At 37.7% G+C, this 24,554-nt stretch overlaps 1 pseudogene; it reads left to right on the forward strand.

Moving 5' to 3' along the window:
• The first annotated feature begins 6,753 nt into the window (after positions 1-6,753).
• LOC148911114 (uncharacterized) lies at positions 6,754-11,670 on the forward strand (annotated as a pseudogene).
• Positions 11,671-24,554: the final 12,884 nt, after the last annotated feature.

The raw sequence follows: 24,554 nt of genomic DNA on the forward strand, positions 1-24,554 counted from the left end.
GTCTCTTAATCAAAACAAACACCGGCAAATATTGACTTAAGGGAAATACATGGACTGCTAGCAGCCTAACATAATGACAATTGTATAGTTTTGTTATGCTTATTTTTGGAAATGTATGTCAATACCATAGAATTATTTATTAACACAGGAGAACAAATAGCAAATGATATTGGCTTTGTTAAAGCCTATAATTTATCAAATATTTGTACAAAATATAGGACTCTCACAATTCTGTATCATAATCAAAGCAAGAAATATTCTTGTGACTGTCATTTTGTATGCGAAAAACTGTTTTTTGAAAAGTACCTTTTGATATAAAGTAGAGTACAAACACTAAAAGTGTGCAACACTTTGCACTATTTAGTAGTAAATAGTGCTAATTAAACAATAGAAAACAATAGGATTAGCATAATTTAGCAGTATTGAGTGGTATTTATGTTGTACACTTATAGTGTTTGTACCCTATTAGTGTGGTTGCCAATATTCCGTGAACTTGGTAGTTGCAAGCGGCATCCTGATATTTAATTTTTTGTCGCCGTCAATCACTATAATCAGTTGATACCTTTTATGTTCTTGACTGGTGGCAGGGGCAGTGGCAAGTTTTCACAACAAGCCGTTGAAATGTTGGAGTTTGCAGAATATTGAAAACCACAGTACGAAATTTGGTGACTTTGAAACTGCATGTAGAAATATCATTGATACACACTGAATCGAAATATGACGTCCACTTTAATTAACTATACTATTGTTCTGTACTGACTAGCCTCTCTTACATGTGAAAACGCTTTTGTCTTTTCATGTGAACACGAGGCTAGTCAGTCTAGAACAATAGTTATTCAAATTAGCCACCAAGTTTTCATTTGATACTATAGTGTGGATTTTCAGAGCCATAGACCAAAATATATACATAAAATATACAAAAGATATACATAGTTAAGTGAAAAGTTATCCCTAATGCATATATTTTGATTCTCTCATTTGGTGCTGGATCTAACTTGATTGAATCCAGTACAAAAAAAAAGAGAAAATAAAATGTATAGGTATCTTTTGAAGCTTATATCCTCAATATCTCTAGTTCTACAGCTTAGGAAACTTGAAGTTTGCAGAAATGTAGGCAATGTTGTGTTGGCTTTAAAATTCAATTGTAGTGTAAAATTTTGCCACACTTTGGCATTATTTATTCCAAATTATTTTACGATACAATTATTGTAGGTATAGCTCCTGCTATAGGCTATGCTTACAAAATCCACACACAAAAAAAAACAACAGGTTACTGTTTCTTTACTTTTGCTATTATCATTGTTTTCTTTTACAGTATGCAACGGCGAATCCAGGGGGGGCAAAGGGGGAATGAAGCCCCCCCCACCCTTAAGCAGAAAAAAAACAGGCTTTTTGATATTGTTTTCTGTTGTGTTGACGGAAGAAACTCAATTAGCCCCCCCCCCTTATCTCAATTAGCCCCCCATAAACTCAATTAGCCCCCCCTAAAATTTTGGATGGAGCCGCCCTTGGTATGTTTCATTTACAAGGGTGGATCTAGGAAAGGGTTACATGGTAGTGCACACCACTGACCAGATGAGGGATATATCTAGGAAAGGGTTACATGGTAGTGCACACCACTGACCAGATGAGGGATAGATCTAGGAAAGGGTTACATGGTAGTGCACACCACTGACCAGATGAGGGATAGATCTAGGAAAGGGATACATGGTAGTGCACACCACTGACCAGATGAGGGATAGATCTAGGAAAGGGATACATGGTAGTGCACACCACTGACCAGATGAGGGGTAGATCTAGGAAAGGGATACATGGTAGTGCACACAACTGACCAGATGAGGGATAGATCTAGGAACGGGTTACAGGGTAGTGCACACCACTGACCAGATGAGGGATAGATCTAGGAAAGGGTTACAGGGTAGTGCACACCACTGACCAGATGAGGGATAGATCTAGGAAAGGGTTACAGGTTAGTGCTCACAACTGATCGCATGACCAGATGAGGGATAGATCTAGGAAAGGGTTACAGGGTAGTGCACACCACTGACCAGATGAGGGATAGATCAAGGAAAGGGTTACAGGGTAGTGCACACCACTGACCAGATGAGGGATAGATCTAGGAAAGGGTTACAGGGTAGTGCACACCACTGACCAGATGAGCTGATATTTACTGTGTTCTTCATGCTTCAGTTTGTGAACATTCTGAGCGTAAATGGTGCATCCACTCCTTAAACAAATCCTGGTTCTGTTCCTGGTTATATTTTCTCCCGTTAATTTCCAAATTACCTATACACTTAGCGAAAGGTTTTTTCTTGTTAGGGCGGGGATGAGGTCTGGAAGATTTCCAGTTAACAATCTGATGTAAGAGGATACAAATAGTGTTACCAGCTCCTTTAATCCTTTATATAATATTTATAATTATAACTTTTGTACAATATTAAAATGATTATATTAAAGTAAATATACTATTAAACCCCTTAACATATTAAAAATATGCATTACTTATGAAGGATGCAAAATAGGTCATTTTTGGCCATTTTCGAGCAAAAAGCATGGACTATAGCCCATGGTTTTAATCGATTTTGCATTATTTTCACATCTTTTCCAAAAATATGTATTATTTATGAAGGATGGAAAATAGGTAATTTTTGGCCATTTTCGAGCGAAAAGCATGGACTATAGCCCATGGTTTTGATCGATATTGGTCCATTTTCACACCTTTTCCAAAAATATGCATTATTTATGAAGGATGCAAAATAGGTCATTTTTAGCCATTTTCGAGCAAAAAGCATGCACTATAGCCCATGGTTTTGATCGATTTTGCATTATTTTCACACCTTTTCCAAAAATATGCATTATTTATGAAGGATGCAAAATAGGTCATTTTTGGCCATTTTCGAGCAAAAAGCATGGACTATAGCCCATGGTTTTCATTGTTTTTGGTCCATTTTCATACCTTTCCCAAAAATGTGCATTATTTATGAAGGATGCAAGAAAGGTCATTTTTGGCCATTTTCGAGCAAAAAGCATGGACTATAGCCCATGGTTTTGATCGATTTTGCATTATTTTCACACCTTTTCCAAAAATATGCATTATTTATGAAGGATGCAAAATAGTTCATTTTTGGACATTTTCGAGCAAAAAGCATGGACTATAGCCCATGGTTTTGATCGATTTTCCTCCATTTTCATACCTTTCCCAAAAATGTGCATTATTTATAAAGGATGCAAAAATACCATTTTTGGCCATTTTCGAGTAAAAATCATGGACTATAGCCCATGGTTTTGATCGATTTTGGTCCATTTTCACACCTTTTCCAAAAATATGCATTATTCATGAAGGATGCAAAATAGGTCGTTTTTAGCCATTTTCGACCAAAAAGCATGGACTATAGCCTATGGTTTTGATCGATTTTGGTTCATTTTCATACCTTTCCCAAAAATGTGCATTATTTATGAAGGATACAAAAAAGACCATTTTTGGCCATTTTCGAGCAAAAAGCATGGACTATAGCCCATGGTTTTGATTGATATTGGTCCATTTTCACATCTTTTCCAAAAATATGCATTATTTATGAAGGATGCAAAATAGGTCATTTTTAGCCATTTTCGGCCAAAAAGCATGGACTATAGCCCATGGTTTTGATCAATTTTGCATTATTTTCACACCCTTTCCAAAAATATGCATTATTTATGAAGGATGCAAAATAGGTCATTTTTGGCCATTTTCGAGCAAAAAGCATGGACTATAGCCCATGGTTTTGATCGATTTCGGTCCATTTTCATACCTTTCCCAAAAATGTGCATTATTTATGAAGGATGCCAAAAAGACCATTTTTGGCCATTTTCGAGCAAAAAGCATGGACTATAGCCCATGGTTTTGATCGATTTCGGTCCATTTTCATACCTTTCCCAAAAATGTGCATTATTTATGAAGGATGCAAAAAAGACCATTTTTGGCCATTTTCGGGCAAAAAGCATGGACTATAGCCCATGGTTTTGATCGATTTTGCATTATTTTCACACCTTTTCCAAAAATATGCATTATTTATGAAGGATGCCAAATAGGTCATTTTTAGCCATTTTCGAGCAAAAAGCATGGACTATAGCCCATGGTTTTGATCGATTTTGCATTATTTTCACACCTTTTCCAAAAATATGCATTATTTATGAAGGATGCAAAATAGGTCATTTTTAGCCATTTTCTGCCAAAAAGCATGGACTATAGCCCATGGTTTTTATCGATTTTGGTCCATTTTCATACCTTTTCCAAAAATATGCATTATTTATGAAGGATGCAAGAAAGGTCATTTTTGGCCATTTTCGAGCAAAAAACATGGACTATAACCCATGGTTTTGATCGATTTTGCATTATTTTCACACCTTTTCCAAAAATATGCATTATTCATGAAGGATGCAAAATAGGTCATTTTTAGCCATTTTCTGCCAAAAAGTATGGACTATAGCCCATGGTTTTTATCGATTTTGGTCCATTTTCATACCTTTTCCAAAAATATGCATTATTTATGAAGGATGCAAGAAAGGTCATTTTTGGCCATTTTCGAGCAAAAAGCATGGACTATAACCCATGGTTTTGATCGATTTTGCATTATTTTCACACCTTTTCCAAAAATATGCATTATTTATGAAGGATGCAAAATAGGTCATTTTTAGCCATTTTCGAGGAAAAAGCATGGACTATAGCCCATGGTTTTGATCGATTTCGGTCCATTTTCATACCTTTCCCAAAAATGTGCATTATTTATGAAGGATGCAAAATAGGTCATTTTTGGCCATTTTCGACCAAAAAGCATGGACTATAGCCCATGGTTTTGATCGATTTCGGTCCATTTTCATACCTTTCCCAAAAATGTGCATTATTTATGAAGGATGCAAAAATACCATTTTTGGACATTTTCGAGCAAAAAGCGTGGACTATAGCCAATGGTTTTGATCGATTTTGGTCCATTTTCACCCCTTTGGAAAAGATAGGCATTATTGATGAATGATACAAAATAGGTCATTTTTGGCCATTTTCGAGCAAATAGCATGGACTATAGCCCATGGTTTTGATCGATTTTTGTCCATTTTCATACCTTTCCCAAAAATGTGCATTATTCATGAAGGATGCAAAATAGGTCATTTTTAGCCATTTTCGGGCAAAAAGCATGGACTATAGCCCATAGTTTTGATCGATTTTGCATTATTTTCACACCTTTTCCAAAAATATGCATTATTTATGAAGGATGCAAAATAGGTCATTTTTGGCCATTTTCGAGCAAAAAGCATGGACTATAGCCCATGGTTTTCATCGATTTTGGTCCATTTTCATACCTTTTCCAAAAATATGCATTATTTATGAAGGATGCAAGAAAGGTCATTTTTGGCCATTTTCGAGCAAAAAGCATGGACTATAGCCCATGGTTTTGATCGATTTTGCATTATTTTCACACCTTTTCCAAAAATATGCATTATTTATGAAGGATGCAAAATAGGTCATTTTTAACCATTTTCGAGGAAAAAGCATGGACTATAGCCCATGGTTTTTATCGATTTCGGTCCATTTTCATACCTTTCCCAAAAATGTGCATTATTTATGAAGGATGCAAAATAGGTCATTTTTGGCCATTTTCGACCAAAAAGCATGGACTATAGCCCATGGTTTTGATCGATTTCGGTCCATTTTCATACCTTTCCCAAAAATGTGCATTATTTATGAAGGATGCAAAAATACCATTTTTGGACATTTTCGAGCAAAAAGCGTGGACTATAGCCAATGGTTTTGATCGATTTTGTCCATTTTTACACCTTTTCCAAAAATATGCATTATGTATGAAGGATGCAAAATAGGTCATTTTTAGCCATTTTCGGCCAAAAAGCATGGACTGTAGCCCATGGTTTTGATCGATTTTGTATTATTTTCACACCTTTGCCAAAAATATGAATTATTTCTTAAGGATGCAAAATAGGTCATTTTTAGCTATTTTCGAGCAAAAAGCATGGAATATAGCCCATGGTTTTGATCGATTTTGGTCCATTTTCACCCCTTTGGAAAAGATATGCATTATTGATGAATGATACAAAATAGGTCATTTTTGGCCATTTTCGAGCAAATAGCATGGACTATAGCCCATGGTTTTGATCGATTTTGGTCCATTTTCATACCTTTCCCAAAAATTTGCATTATTCATGAAGGATGCAAAATAGGTCATTTTTAGCCATTTTCGGGCAAAAAGCATGGACTATAGCCCATGGTTTTGATCGATTTTGCATTATTTTCACACCTTTTCCAAAAATATGCATTATTTATGAAGGATGCAAAATAGTTCATTTTTGGCCATTTTCGAGCAAAAAGCATGGACTATAGCCCATGGTTTTGATCGATTTTGGTCCATTTTCACACCTTTTCCAAAAATATGCATTATTTATGAAGGATGCAAAATAGGTCATTTTTAGCCATTTTCGAGCAAAAAGCATGGACTATAGCCCATGGTTTTTATCGATTTTGGTCCATTTTCATACCTTTTCCAAAAATATGCATTATTTATGAAGGATGCAAGAAAGGTCATTTTTGGCCATTTTCGAGCAAAAAGCATGGACTATAGCCCATGGTTTTGATCGATTTTGCATTATTTTCACACCTTTTCCAAAAATATGCATTATTTTAATGTGGTTAAATAAAATATTTAAGCAAAGTTAGATTTGAACTAAGTTGCCTGTTATCGCAAGTATCTGTCATCAAAAGGCTATAGCTTCGCGGCCATCTGATAAGCAAATTAATGTCTCACGCAATGAGATGAATGATGAACAGATGGTATCTGGGGACGAAGCTTGCATCGGGTGCTATCCAATTTCGCTAACGCCACGTGCTATCCGATTTCGCTAACGCTATGCGCTATCTCATATCGCTAACGCTAGCTTACGCAGTTTGTACGCTACACCAACGCTATTTGTTTTTACGCTATACTCTCGTTATGTCTCGGGCTACACGAAGTAGTACGGCCGTACTCTCTGCAGAAGACCGGCAGGAGATTATCCGGGAGGTTGTTCAAGCGGTTTTGGAGGCATCCTCTGCAAATGGGTCAGGAAACTCGTCCTCCTCGCCACCTTATTCTTCACAGCCTGCACTGCCAACTTCTTCCACCTCCGCAGTGGTTTCTGCTACGCAGGACGCTACAGGTACGTCTATTTTACCTGTACCTTCATTCGCCAGCACTTTTACGCTACCATCGCAGTCATTGGCTGACACGAGCGCTACGCTAGCTTTCTCAGCATCTGTGCCGAGCTCCGTCTCGTCGGTTTGGGCGCCATCATTGCCATCTGTTTCGGCGGTCTTGCATCAGCCTTTTATCGTTGGCCCAGGTTGCTCTCCCGTTCCCGCAAAGCTGGTTACCCAGATCATCAGTGGCAAGTTCGTCGACATGAGCGATCTCATTTCTCCTAACCTGGTGGAGACGGAAAACGAGCCCCAACTCTTCTTTGATGGTCGCATCGTTTTGACCTCTACGCCCAAGCGCCAGCGGCGAAAGGTAGAGGACATAATGACGTGGGTCGAGGCGTTCAGCATTTACTCGCTCGTGCTGACTTCTTATTTTCCCAATCGCTGGAAAGATCTTTTGCTCTACAAGCTGCTTATTCTGCGAACCTATCGCCAGTTTAGCGGCCGGGCTTGGCTGTCTTACGATAAGGCTTTTCGTGAGCACGCAGCAGCAAGCAAACTCACAGACTGGTCGCACATCAATAGCCAGCTCTACAGTTTCCACACCGCGGGATCTGTCCCACGCGCTCTCAGTGCTACAGCTGCTGAAGGAGCAGAACCCAAGGGCTCATCCAATAGCGACACCATATGCCGTTCTTGGAATCGGGGGCAGTGTTCTTCGCGTTATAGTGGCTGCCGCTTCGCACACAAGTGCTCTTCATGTTCTGGCCGCCATCGCTTGGTAGATTGCCCGAGTGAGACCGACGAGTCTTCGGAGTCCAAACGGAAATCCACGTTTGCCGAGTCGTCGGGGGAACTTCACAGGTCTAAGCGCCGCTAATCCAAGCACGCTAGTACTTTATGTTATACTTATGGTTCTTACAAAAAAAAAAAAATGTTCCGTTTAATTTGTTCTTTAGCTTTAGCTATCTTGTATAGCACTCTATAATTTTCGCTCGTAATCTTGTCTAGACAGTTCAAGTGCATTTAGATTGTGTATTGTCAATTGTCTGGAACGTTTCAATGGTCTCGGGACATTTCGTGCCGTCGTTATTTCTTTTCTGCATGCTAGGCTTTATGAGAAACGCAGACAATGTCATTGGTATTTCATTGCATATGATATATATACATATATATATATATATTAAAAAAAAAAAAAAAAAAAAAAACCTTTCGTGCTAGGACTTTTGTGTTATCTCTCTATGCTGTCATACCTTTTAGCGCGTTATATTTACAAAACCTTGATACAACCTTTTCGCGTAACCAGGCCCTTAAGAAATTAGCTTTGCTGTCAGTCTGGCCTCTATGATTGGCTGCGGCGTTATTAGGACAATTAAGCCGTCTTCTAGCTGTCTCTGTAGGTCCCTTTGTATGCTATCGCAACAGCATTTCAAGCTTTACGTCGGGACCCTCTTACGCGTTTATTTTGCTAATTTTTCGTTCTTTTCGAGTCCCGTGTTATCGCCAGAGTGGGTCCTCCCCCTCCCATAGCATATACTTTACTCTCGATATATTATGTTTATGTGCATGTAATTTTACCCCGTCTAAGTTCCTATCTAGGGTAATTAGCTTTACTCGTCGTTTATCGCCTCACGTATCTCTTTTTAAGTCGTGTGAGCAGTTCGGAACATCTGCCGGTCACTATTATTTTCACGGTCGTATCGTATCTTCTTTCAGCTATGCTTAACCTCCCGTTGGTATCTGACGTCACGCCCCTTAGTGTTGAGTGGTTTTCCCAAGAGTTGCTATCACACCCAGACCAGATTGAAGTGGCTTATGTTTTAAGTGGGATTCGATATGGTTTCAAAGTTGGATTCCAAAGTCAACTCAGCTCTTTAAGATCGGCCAAGAGTAACAAGGAAACCGCTATCCACAACCTTCAGGTGATTGATTCGTATCTGCAAAACGAGGTCAGGTCGAACAGGGTCGCGGGCCCCTTCTCCGAACCTCCCCTTCCTGACCTGCACGTCAGCAGCTTTGGGGTGATACCTAAGCGTGGCCAGCCTGGAAAATGGAGGCTCATAGTCGACCTTTCATCTCCCAGGGGACTTAGCGTGAACGATGGTATCGACCGCGAGGCTTTTACCCTTCAGTATGTCAGGGTTGATCAAATCATTCGGATGATCTCTAGCCTTGGTACCGGAGCACTGATGGCAAAGTTCGACGTCGAATCGGCCTACCGTAATATTCCGGTTCATCCTTCTGACAGGTACCTTCTCGGTATGAAGTGGCGCGGAAAGTATTACGTTGACTTAGCGTTACCTTTTGGTCTTCGATCAGCCCCGTTTATTTTCAATGCGGTAGCCTCGATGATAGAGTGGATTTTGGTGAACAATTACCAAGTTAGCAATCTCGTTCATTATCTTGATGATTTTATCATGGCGGGCCCTCCTAACACTGACGCCTGCGCAGTTAACCTAGCTAAGTCACGTCAAGTATGCCGCACTCTAGGTGTTCCGCTACATCCCGACAAATACATAGGCCCTGATACTACCCTGGTTGTTTTAGGCATCGAATTGGACTCAGTGAACCAAATTGCTCGTTTGCCAGCAGATAAGTTATGCAACCTTAAACTATTGATTGCTACCTGGCGTTCGCGACGCTGGTGTAATAGACATCACCTAGAATCGTTGATTGGCCACCTCCACCACGCAGCGAAGGTGGTGTGGCCTGGTCGCACGTTCATACGGCGCATGATTGACCTGCTAGGCTGTTTCCGCAAGCGAGACCATCCTATACGTCTGAATTGCGAGTTCCATCGCGACTTAGACTGGTGGCACCAGTTCCTCTCTACGTGGCACGGGGTTTCTTTTTGGCTGTATCCTGGTATCCCAGTCGTAGGCGATACCCAGGTGGTATCGGACGCCTCAGGAGCAATTGGTTATGGAGCTTTTCTGGACCAAGCGTGGTTCAACGGTGTCTGGTTGGAGAAGCAGGGTTCTCAATCTATTGCATATAAGGAACTCTTTCCGATCGTTCTAGCCGCGCATGTGTGGGGCCATCGGTGGTCCGAAAAGCATGTCATCTTTCGTTCCGACAACGAGGCTGTGGTGTTCATGCTGAACGGCAGGACTTCTAAAGTCCCCGACCTGATGCGGCTGTTGCGCAGTCTGTTGCTAGCGGCAGCGCGCTTTAACTTTTCATTTTCGTCGCTCCACATACCCGGCGTCCACAATGCAATCGCTGATGCCTTATCCCGTTTTCGTTGGCAGGAGTTCAGGCGTTTGGCTCCTTCAGCACACCGATCCCCAACTCCAATTCCGCATCAGCTTCTTCTCAACTTGACCAGTCCACTCTAAAGAAACAGTGTCAGGAATTCCTCCTAAATGGCCTGGCTCCCACCACACGTCGCACTTACGCGTCTGCTCAGCGTAAATTTATTGATTTTTGCCATCAGCTTGGCAAAGTTCCTGTCTTACCTGCAGATGAGAGAACTTTATGTCTTTTTGTAACGTTTCTGGCACAGTCGCTTCAGCATCGGTCTATTAAAGTCTACCTGTCAGCGGTTCGGGCCCTTCACATCGAGCAGGGTCACGCAGATCCATTGGTAAATTGTCCGCGGCTGCATCAAGTCTTTCGGGGCATTAAACGTTCCCAAGGGTCCCAGTTTTCACAGCGTCTACCGATTACCGACGCTCTCATGCTCACCATTTTCAAGGCCCTGGATATTGACTCGTTTGACCATGCCATGTTTTGGTCGTCACGTACGCTCGCATACTTTGGTTTCCTGCGATCGGCAGAGTTTACGGTCTCCAGCTTGGCCAGTTTCGACCCCACCATTCACCTGCAGGTCTCGGACTTGTCGTTTGATAATTTGGACCGACCATCGTGCTTACGGGTATGGATCAAAGCATCCAAAACCGATCCTTTCCGCGCAGGGTGCTATGTTCACATTGGTTGTGGCGTCTCCCCACTGTGTGCGGTGACTGCAATGTCCGCTTTTCTGCATAAAAGAGGAAATGCTTCAGGTCCACTATTCTTATTAAAGAATGGCCAACCATTGTCTCGAGAGTTGCTGACGTCGTGGCTGAGGGATATTTTTCGCTGGTGCGGGAGTGACTGGTAATTTTTCCAGCCATAGCTTCAGGATTGGAGCCGCCACAGTTGCAGCGCGCAATGGTGTTCCAGATCACATGATCCAAACCCTTGGCAGATGGACTAGTAACGCTTATCAAAGTTATATCCGGACACCTACAGAATCCTTAGCCTCGATCTCGCGCTATCTTTCTCAAGCTTAATTTCCTGGAGTGACCTTAGTTTGGGTTGGTGCTTGGATCATTGTGGTGGGAGGCCCTTCTTCCTGTTCCTCCTCTCCAAGCACCTTGGAGAATCATTTGGAGGTGACAGGGTTGCCATAGTTACCGCTGACCTCCGCCGAGTTCCCGAGGCTCCTCCCACCCAAGCACCAACGCCAAGCTCATCTACGTGTGATGAGTTTAAATGTGGTTAAATAAAATATTTAAGCAAAGTTAGACTTGAACTAAGTTGCCTGTTATCGCAAGTATCTGTCATCAAAAGGCTATAGCTTCGCGGCCATCTGATAAGCAAATTAATGTCTCACGCAATGAGATGAATGATGAACAGATGGTATCTGGGGACGAAGCTTGCATCGGGTGCTATCCAATTTCGCTAACGCCACGTGCTATCCGATTTCGCTAACGCTATGCGCTATCTCATATCGCTAACGCTAGCTTACGCAGTTTGTACGCTACACCAACACTATTTGTTTTCCCACCCACCCTCCACTAAGGTAAGTATAGGTAAGTATTCCACTGCCAAGTCAGTGTGACGGTGCTAGGTGGGAGGTGACAGGGTTGCCATAGTTACCGCTGACCTCCGCCGAGTTCCCGAGGCTCCTCCCACCCAAGCACCAACGCCAAGCTCATCTCCGTGTGATGAGTTTAAGAAGGATGAAAAATAGGTCATTTTTGGCCATTTTCGAGCAAAAAGCATGGACTATAGCCCATGGTTTTGATCGATTTTGGTCCATTTTCACATCTTTTCCAAAAATATGTATTATTTATGAAGGATGGAAAATAGGTAATTTTTGGCCATTTTCGAGCAAAAAGCATGGACTATAGCCCATGGTTTTGATCGATTTCGGTCCATTTTCATACCTTTCCCAAAAATGTGCATTATTTATAAAGGATGCAAAAATACCATTTTTGGCTATTTTCGAGCAAAAAGCATGGACTATAGCCCATGGTTTTGATCGATTTTGCATTATTTTCACATCTTATCCAAAAATATGTATTATTTATGAAGGATACAAAATAGGTAATTTCTGGCCATTTTCGAGCAAAAAGCATGGACTATATCCCATGGTTTTGATCGATTTTGGTCCATTTTCACACCATTTCCAAAAATATGCATTATTTAGGTAGGATGCAAAATAGGTCATTTTTGGACATTTTCGAGCAAAAAGCATGGACTATAGTCCATGGGTTCGATCGATTTTGCATTATTTTCACACCTTTTCCAAAAATATGCATTATTTATGAAGGATGCAAGAAAGGTCATTTTTGGCCATTTTCGAGCAAAAAGCATGGACTATAGCCCATGGTTTTGATCGATTTTGCATTATTTTCACATCTTTTCCAAAAATATGTATTATTTATGAAGGATGGAAAATAGGTAATTTCTGACCATTTTCGAGCAAAAAGCATGGACTATATCCCATGGTTTTGATCGATTTTGGTCCATTTTCACACCATTTCCAAAAATATGCATTATTTAGGAAGGATGCAAAATAGGTCATTTTTGGACATTTTCGAGCAAAAAGCATGGACTATAGCAATTGGTTTTGATCGATTTTGTCCATTTTCACACCTTTTCCAAAAAAAGGCATTATTTATGAAGGATGCAAAATAGGTCATTTTTAGCCATTTTCGGCCAAAAAGCATGGACTGTAGCCCATGGTTTTGATCGATTTTGCATTATTTTCACACCTTTGCAAAAAATATGAATTATTTCTTAAGGATGCAAAATAGGTCATTTTTAGCCATTTTCGAGCAAAAAGCATGGACTGTAGCCCATGGTTTTGATCGATTTTGGTCCATTTTCACACCTTTGGAAAAGATATGCATTATTCATGAATGATGTAAAATAGGTCATTTTTGGCCATTTTCGAGCAAATAGCATGGACTATAGCCCATGGTTTTGATCGATTTTAGTCCATTTTCATACCTTTCCCAAAAATATGCATTATTTATGAAGGATGCAAAATAGGTCATTTTTGGCCTTTTTCGAGCAAAAAGCATGGACTATAGCCCATGGTTTTGATCGATTTTGCATTATTTTCACATCTTTTCCAAAAATATGTATTATTTATGAAGGATGCAAAATAGGTAATTTTTGGACATTTTCGAGCAAAAAGCATGGACTATAGCCCATGGTTTTGATCGATATTGGTCCATTTTCACACCTTTTCCAAAAATATGCATTATTTATGAAGGATGCAAAATAGGTCATTTTTAGCCATTTTCGGGCAAAAAGCATGGACTATAGCCCATGCTTTTGATCGATTTTGCATTATTTTCACACCTTTTCCAAAAATATGCATTATTTATGAAGGATGCAAAATAGGTCATTTTTGGCCATTTTCGAGCAAAAAGCATGGACTATAGCCCATGGTTTTCATCGATTTTGGTCCATTTTTACACCTTTCCCAAAAATGTGCATTATTTATGAAGGATGCAAGAAAGGTCATTTTTGGCCTTTTTCGAGCAAATAGCATGGACTATAGCCCATGGTTTTCATCGATTTTGGTCCATTTTCACATCTTTTCCAAAAATGTGCATTATTTATGAAGGAGGCAAAATAGGTCATTTTTGGCCATTTTGGAGCAAAAAGCATGGAATATAGCCCATGGTTTTGATCGATTTTGCATTATTTTCACACCTTTTCCAAAAATATGCATTATTTATGAAGGATGCAAGAAAGGTCATTTTTGGCCATTTTTGAGCAAAAAGCATGGATTATAGCCCATGGTTTTGATCGATTTTGCATTATTTTCACATCTTTTCCAAAAATATGTATTATTTATGAAGGATGGAAAATAGGTAATTTCTGACCATTTTCGAGCAAAACGCATGGACTATAGCCCATGGTTTTGATCGATTTTGCATTATTTTCACACCTTTTCCAAAAATGTGCATTATTTATGAAGGATGCAAAATAGGTCATTTTTGGCCATTTTCGAGCAAAAAGTATGGACTATAGCCCATGGTTTTGATCGATTTTGCATTATTTTCAAACCTTTTCCAAAAACATGCATTAATCATGAAGGATGCAAAATAGGTCATTTTTAGCCATTTTCGAGCAAAAAGCATGGACTATAGCCCATGGTTTTGATCGATTTTGTCCATTTTCACACCTTTTCCAAAAATGTGCATTATTTATGAAGGAGGCAAAATAGGTCATTTTTGGCCATTTTGGAGCAAAAAGCATGGAATATAGCCCATGGTTTTGATCGATTTTGCATTATTTTCACACCTTTTCCAAAAATATGCATTATTTATGAAGGATGCAAGAAAGGTCATTTTTGGCCATTTTTGAGCAAAAAGCATGGATTATAGCCCATGGTTTTGATCGATTTTGCATTATTTTCACATCTTTTCCAAAAATATGTATTATTTATGAAGGATGGAAAATAGGTAATTTCTGACCATTTTCGAGCAAAACGCATGGACTATAGCCCATGGTTTTGATCGATTTTGCATTATTTTCACACCTTTTCCAAAAATGTGCATTATTTATGAAGGATGCAAAATAGGTCATTTTTGGCCATTTTCGAGCAAAAAGTATGGACTATAGCCCATGGTTTTGATCGATTTTGCATTATTTTCAAACCTTTTCCAAAAACATGCATTAATCATGAAGGATGCAAAATAGGTCATTTTTAGCCATTTTCGAGCAAAAAGCATGGACTATAGCCCATGGTTTTCATCGATTTTGGTCCATTTTCACACCTTTTCAAAAAATATGCATTATTTATGAAGGATGCAAAAAAGACCATTTTTGGGCATTTTCGGGCAAAAAGCATGGACTATAGCCCATGGTTTTGATCGATTTTGCATTATTTTCACACCTTTTCCAAAAATATGCATTATTTATGAAGGATGAAAAATAGGTCATTTTTGGACATTTTCGAGCAAAAAGCATGGACTATAGCCCATGGTTTTGATCGATTTTGCATTATTTTCACACCTTTTCCAAAAATATGCATTATTTATGAAGGATGCAAAAAATGTCATTTTTAGCCATTTTCGAGGAAAAAGCATGGACTATAGCCAATGGTTTTGATCGATTTTGCATTATTTTCACATCTTTTCCAAAAATATGATATAATCATGAAAGATGCAAAATAGGTCATTTTTGGCCATTTTCGAGCAAAAAGCATGGACTATAGCCCATGGTTTTGATCGATTTTGGTCCATTTTCATACCTTTCCCAAAAATATGCATTATTTATGAAGGATGCAAAATAGGTCATTTTTAGCCATTTTCAGCCAAAAAGCATGGACTGTAGCCCATGGTTTTGATCGATTTTGCATTATTTTCACACCTTTTCCAAAGATATACATTATTTATGAAGGATGCAAAATAGGTCATTTCTGGCCATTTTCGAGCAAAAAGCATGGACTATAGCCAATGGTTTTGATCGATTTTGCATTATTTTCACATCTTTTCCGAAAATATGCATTAGTCATGAAGGATGCAAAATAGGTCATTTTTGGCCATTTTCGAGCAAAAAGCATAGACTATAGCCCATGGTTTTGATCGATTTTGGTCCATTTTCACACCTTTTCCAAAAATATGCATTATTTATGAAGGATGCAAAAAAGACCATTTTTGGCCATTTTCGGGCAAAAAGCATGGACTATAGCCCATGGTTTTGATCGATTTCGGTCCATTTTCATATCTTTCCCAAAAATGTGCATTATTTATGAAGGATGCAAAAAAGACCAGTTTTGGCCATTTTCGAGCAAATAGAATGGACTATAGCCCATGGTTTTGATCGATTTTTGTCCATTTTCACCCCTTTGGAACAGATATGCATTATTCATGAATGATGCAAAATAGGTCATTTTTGGCCATTTTCGAGCAAATAGCATGGACTATAGCCCATGGTTTTGATCGATTTTGGTCCATTTTCATACCTTTCCCAAAAATATGCATTATTTATGAAGGATGCAAAATAGGTCATTTTTAGCCATTTTCAGCCAAAAAGCATGGACTGTAGCCCATGGTTTTGATCGATTTTGCATTATTTTCACACCTTTTCAAAAAATATACATTATTTATGAAGGATGGAAAATAGGTAATTTCTGGCCATTTTCGAGCAAAACGCATGGACTATAGCCCATGGTTTTGATCGATTTTGCATTATTTTCACACCTTTTCCAAAAATGTGCATTATTTATGAAGGATGCAAAATAGGTCATTTTTGGCCATTTTCGAGCAAAAAGTATGGACTATAGCCCATGGTTTTGATCGATTTTGCATTATTTTCAAACCTTTTCCAAAAACATGCATTAATCATGAAGGATGCAAAATAGGTCATTTTTAGCCATTTTCGAGCAAAAAGCATGGACTATAGCCCATGGTTTTCATCGATTTTGGTCCATTTTCACACCTTTTCAAAAAATATGCATTATTTATGAAGGATGCAAAAAAGACCATTTTTGGGCATTTTCGGGCAAAAAGCATGGACTATAGCCCATGGTTTTGATCGATTTTGCATTATTTTCACACCTTTTCCAAAAATATGCATTATTTATGAAGGATGAAAAATAGGTCATTTTTGGACATTTTCGAGCAAAAAGCATGGACTATAGCCCATGGTTTTGATCGATTTTGCATTATTTTCACACCTTTTCCAAAAATATGCATTATTTATGAAGGATGCAAAAAATGTCATTTTTAGCCATTTTCGAGGAAAAAGCATGGACTATAGCCAATGGTTTTGATCGATTTTGCATTATTTTCACATCTTTTCCAAAAATATGATATAATCATGAAAGATGCAAAATAGGTCATTTTTGGCCATTTTCGAGCAAAAAGCATGGACTATAGCCCATGGTTTTGATCGATTTTGGTCCATTTTCATACCTTTCCCAAAAATATGCATTATTTATGAAGGATGCAAAATAGGTCATTTTTAGCCATTTTCAGCCAAAAAGCATGGACTGTAGCCCATGGTTTTGATCGATTTTGCATTATTTTCACACCTTTTCCAAAGATATACATTATTTATGAAGGATGCAAAATAGGTCATTTCTGGCCATTTTCGAGCAAAAAGCATGGACTATAGCCCATGGTTTTGATCGATTTTGCATTATTTTCACATCTTTTCCGAAAATATGCATTAGTCATGAATGATGCAAAATAGGTCATTTTTGGCCATTTTCGAGCAAAAAGCATAGACTATAGCCCATGGTTTTGATCGATTTTGGTCCATTTTCACACCTTTTCCAAAAATATGCATTATTTATGAAGGATGCAAAAAAGACCATTTTTGGCCATTTTCGGGCAAAAAGCATGGACTATAGCCCATGGTTTTGATCGATTTCGGTCCATTTTCATATCTTTCCCAAAAATGTGCATTATTTATGAAGGATGCAAAAAAGACCAGTTTTGGCCATTTTCGAGCAAATAGAATGGACTATAGCCCATGGTTTTGATCGATTTTGGTCCATTTTCACCCCTTTGGAACAGATATGCATTATTCATGAATGATGCAAAATAGGTCATTTTTGGCCATTTTCGAGCAAATAGCATGGACTATAGCCCATGGTTTTGATCGATTTTAGTCCATTTTCAAACCTTTTCCAAAAATATGCATTATTTATGAAGGATGCAAAATAGGTCATTTTTAGGCCATTTTCGAGCCAAAAAGCATGGACTAGTAGCCCATGGTTTTGATCGATTTTGCATTATTTTCACACCTTTTCAAAAAATATACATTATTTATGAAGGATGCAAAATAGGTCATTTCTGGCCATTTTCGAGCAAAAAGCATGGACTATAGCCAATGGTTTTGATCGATTTTGCATTATTTTCACATCTTTTCCGAAAATATGCATTAGTCATGAAGGATGCAAAATAGGTCATTTTTGGCCATTTTCGAGCAAAAAGCATGGACTATATCCCATGGTTTTGATCGATTTTGGTCCATTTTCACACCTTTTCCAAAAATATGCATTATTTATGAAGGATGCAAAAAAGACCATTTTAGGCCATTTTCGGGCAAAAAGGATGGACTATAGCCCATGGTTTTGATCGATTTTGCATTATTTTCACACCTTTTCCAAAAATATGCATTATTTATGAAGGATGCAAAATAGGTCATTTTTGGCCATTTTCGAGCAAAAAGCATGGACTATAGCCCATGGTTTTGATCGATTTTGCATTATTTTCACATCTTTTCCAAAAATATGCATTATTTATGAAGGATGCAAAATAGGTCATTTTTGGCCAATTTCGAGCAAAAAGCATGGACTATAGCCCATGGTTTTGATCGATATTGGTCCATTTTCACACCTTTTCCAAAAATATGCATTATATAAGAAGGATGCAAAATAGGTCATTTTTGGCCTTTTTCGGCCAAAAAGCATGGACTATAGCCCATGGTTTTGATCGATTTTGGTCCATTTTCACACCTTTTCCAAAAATATGCATTATTTATGAAGGATGCAAAAATATGTCATTTTTGGCCATTTTCGAGGCAAAAAGCATGGACTATAGCCCATGGTTTTGATCGATTTTGCATTATTTTCACACCTTTTCCAAAAATATGCATTATTTATGAAGGATGCAAAATAGGTCATTTTTGGCCATTTTCGAGCAAAAAGCATGGACTATAGCCCATGGTTTTGATCGATTTTGCATTATTTTCACACCTTTTCCAAAAATATGCATTATTTATGAAGGATGCAAAATAGGTCATTTTTGGCCATTTTCGAGCAAAAAGCATGGACTATAGCCCATGGTTTTGATCGATTTTGCATTATTTTCACACCTTTTCCAAAAATATGCATTATTTATGAAGGATGCAAAAAATGTCATTTTTGGCCATTTTCGAGGAAAAAGCATGGACTATAGCCCATGGTTTTGATCGATTTTGCATTATTTTCACATCTTTTCCAAAAATATGCATTAATCATGAAGGATGCAAAATAGGTCATTTTTGGCCATTTTCGAGCAAAAAGCATGGACTATAGCCCATGGTTTTGATCGATTTTGCATTATTTTCACATCTTTTCCAAAAATATGCATTATTTATGAAGGATGCAAAATAGGTCATTTTTGGCCATTTTCGAGCAAAAAGCATGGACTATAGCCCATGGTTTTGATCGATTTGGTCCATTTTCACACCTTTTCCAAAAATATGCATTATTATGAAGGATGCAAAATAGGTCATTTTTGGCCATTTTCGAGCAAAAAGCATGGACTATAGCCCATGGTTTTGATCGATTTTGCATTATTTTCACACCTTTTCCAAAAATATGCATTATTCATGAAGGATGCAAAATAGGTCATTTTTGGCCATTTTCGAGCAAAAAGCATGGACTATAGCCCATGGTTTTGATCGATTTTGGTATATTTTCACACCTTTTCCAAAAATATGCATTATTTATGAAGGATGCAAAATAGGTCATTTTTGGCCATTTTCGAGCAAAAAGCATGGACTATAGCCCATGGTTTTGATCGATTTTGCATTATTTTCACACCTTTTCCAAAAATATGCATTATTTATGAAGGATGCAAAAAATGTCATTTTTGGCCATTTTCGAGGAAAAAGCATGGACTATAGCCCATGGTTTTGATCGATTTTGCATTATTTTCACATCTTTTCCAAAAATATGCATTAATCATGAAGGATGCAAAATAGGTCATTTTTGGCCATTTTCGAGCAAAAAGCATGGACTATAGCCCATGGTTTTGATCGATTTTGCATTATTTTCACACCTTTTCCAAAAATATGCATTATTCATGAAGGATGCAAAATAGGTCATTTTTGGCCATTTTCGAGCAAAAAGCATGGACTATAGCCCATGGTTTTGATCGATTTTGGAATATTTTCACATCTTTTCCAAAAATATGCATTATTATGAAGGATGCAAAATAGGTCATTTTTGGCCATTTTCGAGCAAAAAGCATGGACTATAGCCCATGGTTTTGATCGATTTTGGTCCATTTTCACATCCTTTTCCAAAAATATGCATTATTATGAAGGATGCAAAATAGGTCATTTTTGGCCATTTTCGAGCAAAAAGCATGGACTATAGCCCATGGTTTTGATCGATTTTGGTCCATTTTCACACCTTTTCCAAAAATATGCATTATTATGAAGGATGCAAAATAGGTCATTTTTGGCCATTTTCGAGCAAAAAGCATGGACTATAGCCCATGGTTTTGATCGATTTTGCATTATTTTCACATCTTTTCCAAAAATATGCATTATTCATGAAGGATGCAAAATAGGTCATTTTTGGCCATTTTCGAGCAAAAAGCATGGACTATAGCCCATGGTTTTGATCGATTTTGTCCATTTTCACACCTTTTCCAAAAATATGCATTATTCATGAAGGATGCAAAATAGGTCATTTTTGGCCATTTTCGAGCAAAAAGCATGGACTATAGCCCATGGTTTTGATCGATTTTGCATTATTTTCACACCTTTTCCAAAAATATGCATTATTATGAAGGATGCAAAATAGGTCATTTTTGGCCATTTTCGAGCAAAAAGCATGGACTATAGCCCATGGTTTTGATCGATTTTGCATTATTTTCACACCTTTTCCAAAAATATGCATTATTTATGAAGGATGCAAAATAGGTCATTTTTGGCCATTTTCGAGCAAAAAGCATGGACTATAGCCCATGGTTTTGATCGATTTTGTCATTATTTCACACCTTTTCCAAAAATATGCATTATTCATGAAGGATGCAAAATAGGTCATTTTTGGCCATTTTCGAGCAAAAAGCATGGACTATAGCCCATGGTTTTGATCGATTTTGGTCCATTTTCACACCTTTTCCAAAAATATGCATTATTTATGAAGGATGCAAAATAGGTCATTTTTGGCCATTTTCGAGCAAAAAGCATGGACTATAGCCCATGGTTTTGATCGATTTTGCATTATTTTCACATCCTTTTCCAAAAATATGCATTATTCATGAAGGATGCAAAATAGGTCATTTTTGGCCATTTTCGAGCAAAAAGCATGGACTATAGCCCATGGTTTTGATCGATTTTGGTCCATTTTCACACCTTTTCCAAAAATATGCATTATTCATGAAGGATGCAAAATAGGTCATTTTTGGCCATTTTCGAGCAAAAAGCATGGACTATAGCCCATGGTTTTGATCGATTTTGCATTATTTTCACATCTTTTCCAAAAATATGCATTATTATGAAGGATGCAAAATAGGTCATTTTTGGCCATTTTCGAGCAAAAAGCATGGACTATAGCCCATGGTTTTGATCGATTTTGTCCATTTTCACACCTTTTCCAAAAATATGCATTATTTATGAAGGATGCAAAATAGGTCATTTTTGGCCATTTTCGAGCAAAAAGCATGGACTATAGCCCATGGTTTTGATCGATTTTGCATTATTTTCACACCTTTTCCAAAAATATGCATTATTCATGAAGGATGCAAAATAGGTCATTTTTGGCCATTTTCGAGCAAAAAGCATGGACTATAGCCCATGGTTTTGATCGATTTTGGTCCATTTTCACACCTTTTCCAAAAATATGCATTATTAATGAAGGATGCAAAATAGGTCATTTTTGGCCATTTTCGAGCAAAAAGCATGGACTATAGCCCATGGTTTTGATCGATTTTGCATTATTTTCACACCTTTTCCAAAAATATGCATTATTCATGAAGGATGCAAAATAGGTCATTTTTGGCCATTTTCGAGCAAAAAGCATGGACTATAGCCCATGGTTTTGATCGATTTTGGTCCATTTTCACACCTTTTCCAAAAATATGCATTATTCATGAAGGATGCAAAATAGGTCATTTTTGGCCATTTTCGAGCAAAAAGCATGGACTATAGCCCATGGTTTTGATCGATTTTGTCCATTTTCACACCTTTTCCAAAAATATGCATTATTCATGAAGGATGCAAAATAGGTCATTTTTGGCCATTTTCGAGCAAAAAGCATGGACTATAGCCCATGGTTTTGATCGATTTTGCATTATTTTCACACCTTTTCCAAAAATATGCATTATTCATGAAGGATGCAAAATAGGTCATTTTTGGCCATTTTCGAGCAAAAAGCATGGACTATAGCCCATGGTTTTGATCGATTTTGTCCATTTTCACACCTTTTCCAAAAATATGCATTATTATGAAGGATGCAAAATAGGTCATTTTTGGCCATTTTCGAGCAAAAAGCATGGACTATAGCCCATGGTTTTGATCGATTTTGTCCATTTTCACACCTTTTCCAAAAATATGCATTATTTATGAAGGATGCAAAATAGGTCATTTTTGGCCATTTTCGAGCAAAAAGCATGGACTATAGCCCATGGTTTTGATCGATTTTGCATTATTTTCACACCTTTTCCAAAAATATGCATTATTCATGAAGGATGCAAAATAGGTCATTTTTGGCCATTTTCGAGCAAAAAGCATGGACTATAGCCCATGGTTTTGATCGATTTTGTCCATTTTCACACCTTTTCCAAAAATATGCATTATTAATGAAGGATGCAAAATAGGTCATTTTTGGCCATTTTCGAGCAAAAAGCATGGACTATAGCCCATGGTTTTGATCGATTTTGGTCCATTTTCACACCTTTTCCAAAAATATGCATTATTTATGAAGGATGCAAAATAGGTCATTTTTGGCCATTTTCGAGCAAAAAGCATGGACTATAGCCCATGGTTTTGATCGATTTTGTCATATTTTCACATCCTTTTCCAAAAATATGCATTATTCATGAAGGATGCAAAATAGGTCATTTTTGGCCATTTTCGAGCAAAAAGCATGGACTATAGCCCATGGTTTTGATCGATTTTGCATTATTTTCACACCTTTTCCAAAAATATGCATTATTTATGAAGGATGCAAAATAGGTCATTTTTGGCCATTTTCGAGCAAAAAGCATGGACTATAGCCCATGGTTTTGATCGATTTTGCATTATTTTCACACCTTTTCCAAAAATATGCATTATTAATGAAGGATGCAAAATAGGTCATTTTTGGCCATTTTCGAGCAAAAAGCATGGACTATAGCCCATGGTTTTGATCGATTTTGCATTATTTTCACACCTTTTCCAAAAATATGCATTATTCATGAAGGATGCAAAATAGGTCATTTTTGGCCATTTTCGAGCAAAAAGCATGGACTATAGCCCATGGTTTTGATCGATTTTGGTCCATTTTCACACCTTTTCCAAAAATATGCATTATTTATGAAGGATGCAAAATAGGTCATTTTTGGCCATTTTCGAGCAAAAAGCATGGACTATAGCCCATGGTTTTGATCGATTTTGCATTATTTTCACATCTTTTCCAAAAATATGCATTATTTATGAAGGATGCAAAATAGGTCATTTTTGGCCATTTTCGAGCAAAAAGCATGGACTATAGCCCATGGTTTTGATCGATTTTGGTCCATTTTCACACCTTTTCCAAAAATATGCATTATTATGAAGGATGCAAAATAGGTCATTTTTGGCCATTTTCGAGCAAAAAGCATGGACTATAGCCCATGGTTTTGATCGATTTTGGTCCATTTTCACACCTTTTCCAAAAATATGCATTATTCATGAAGGATGCAAAATAGGTCATTTTTGGCCATTTTCGAGCAAAAAGCATGGACTATAGCCCATGGTTTTGATCGATTTTGTCCATTTTCACACCTTTTCCAAAAATATGCATTATTCATGAAGGATGCAAAATAGGTCATTTTTGGCCATTTTCGAGCAAAAAGCATGGACTATAGCCCATGGTTTTGATCGATTTTGGTCCATTTTCACACCTTTTCCAAAAATATGCATTATTCATGAAGGATGCAAAATAGGTCATTTTTGGCCATTTTCGAGCAAAAAGCATGGACTATAGCCCATGGTTTTGATCGATTTTGCATTATTTTCACATCTTTTCCAAAAATATGCATTATTCATGAAGGATGCAAAATAGGTCATTTTTGGCCATTTTCGAGCAAAAAGCATGGACTATAGCCCATGGTTTTGATCGATTTTGGTCCATTTTCACACCTTTTCCAAAAATATGCATTATTTATGAAGGATGCAAAATAGGTCATTTTTGGCCATTTTCGAGCAAAAAGCATGGACTATAGCCCATGGTTTTGATCGATTTTGTCATTTT

This window comes from Actinia tenebrosa, unplaced genomic scaffold, assembly GCF_029948245.1.
Source record: "Actinia tenebrosa isolate PJP-AT-01 unplaced genomic scaffold, QUT_ActTen_1.0 PGA_scaffold14__42_contigs__length_11649687, whole genome shotgun sequence".
Classification (NCBI taxonomy): domain Eukaryota; kingdom Metazoa; phylum Cnidaria; class Anthozoa; order Actiniaria; family Actiniidae; genus Actinia; species Actinia tenebrosa.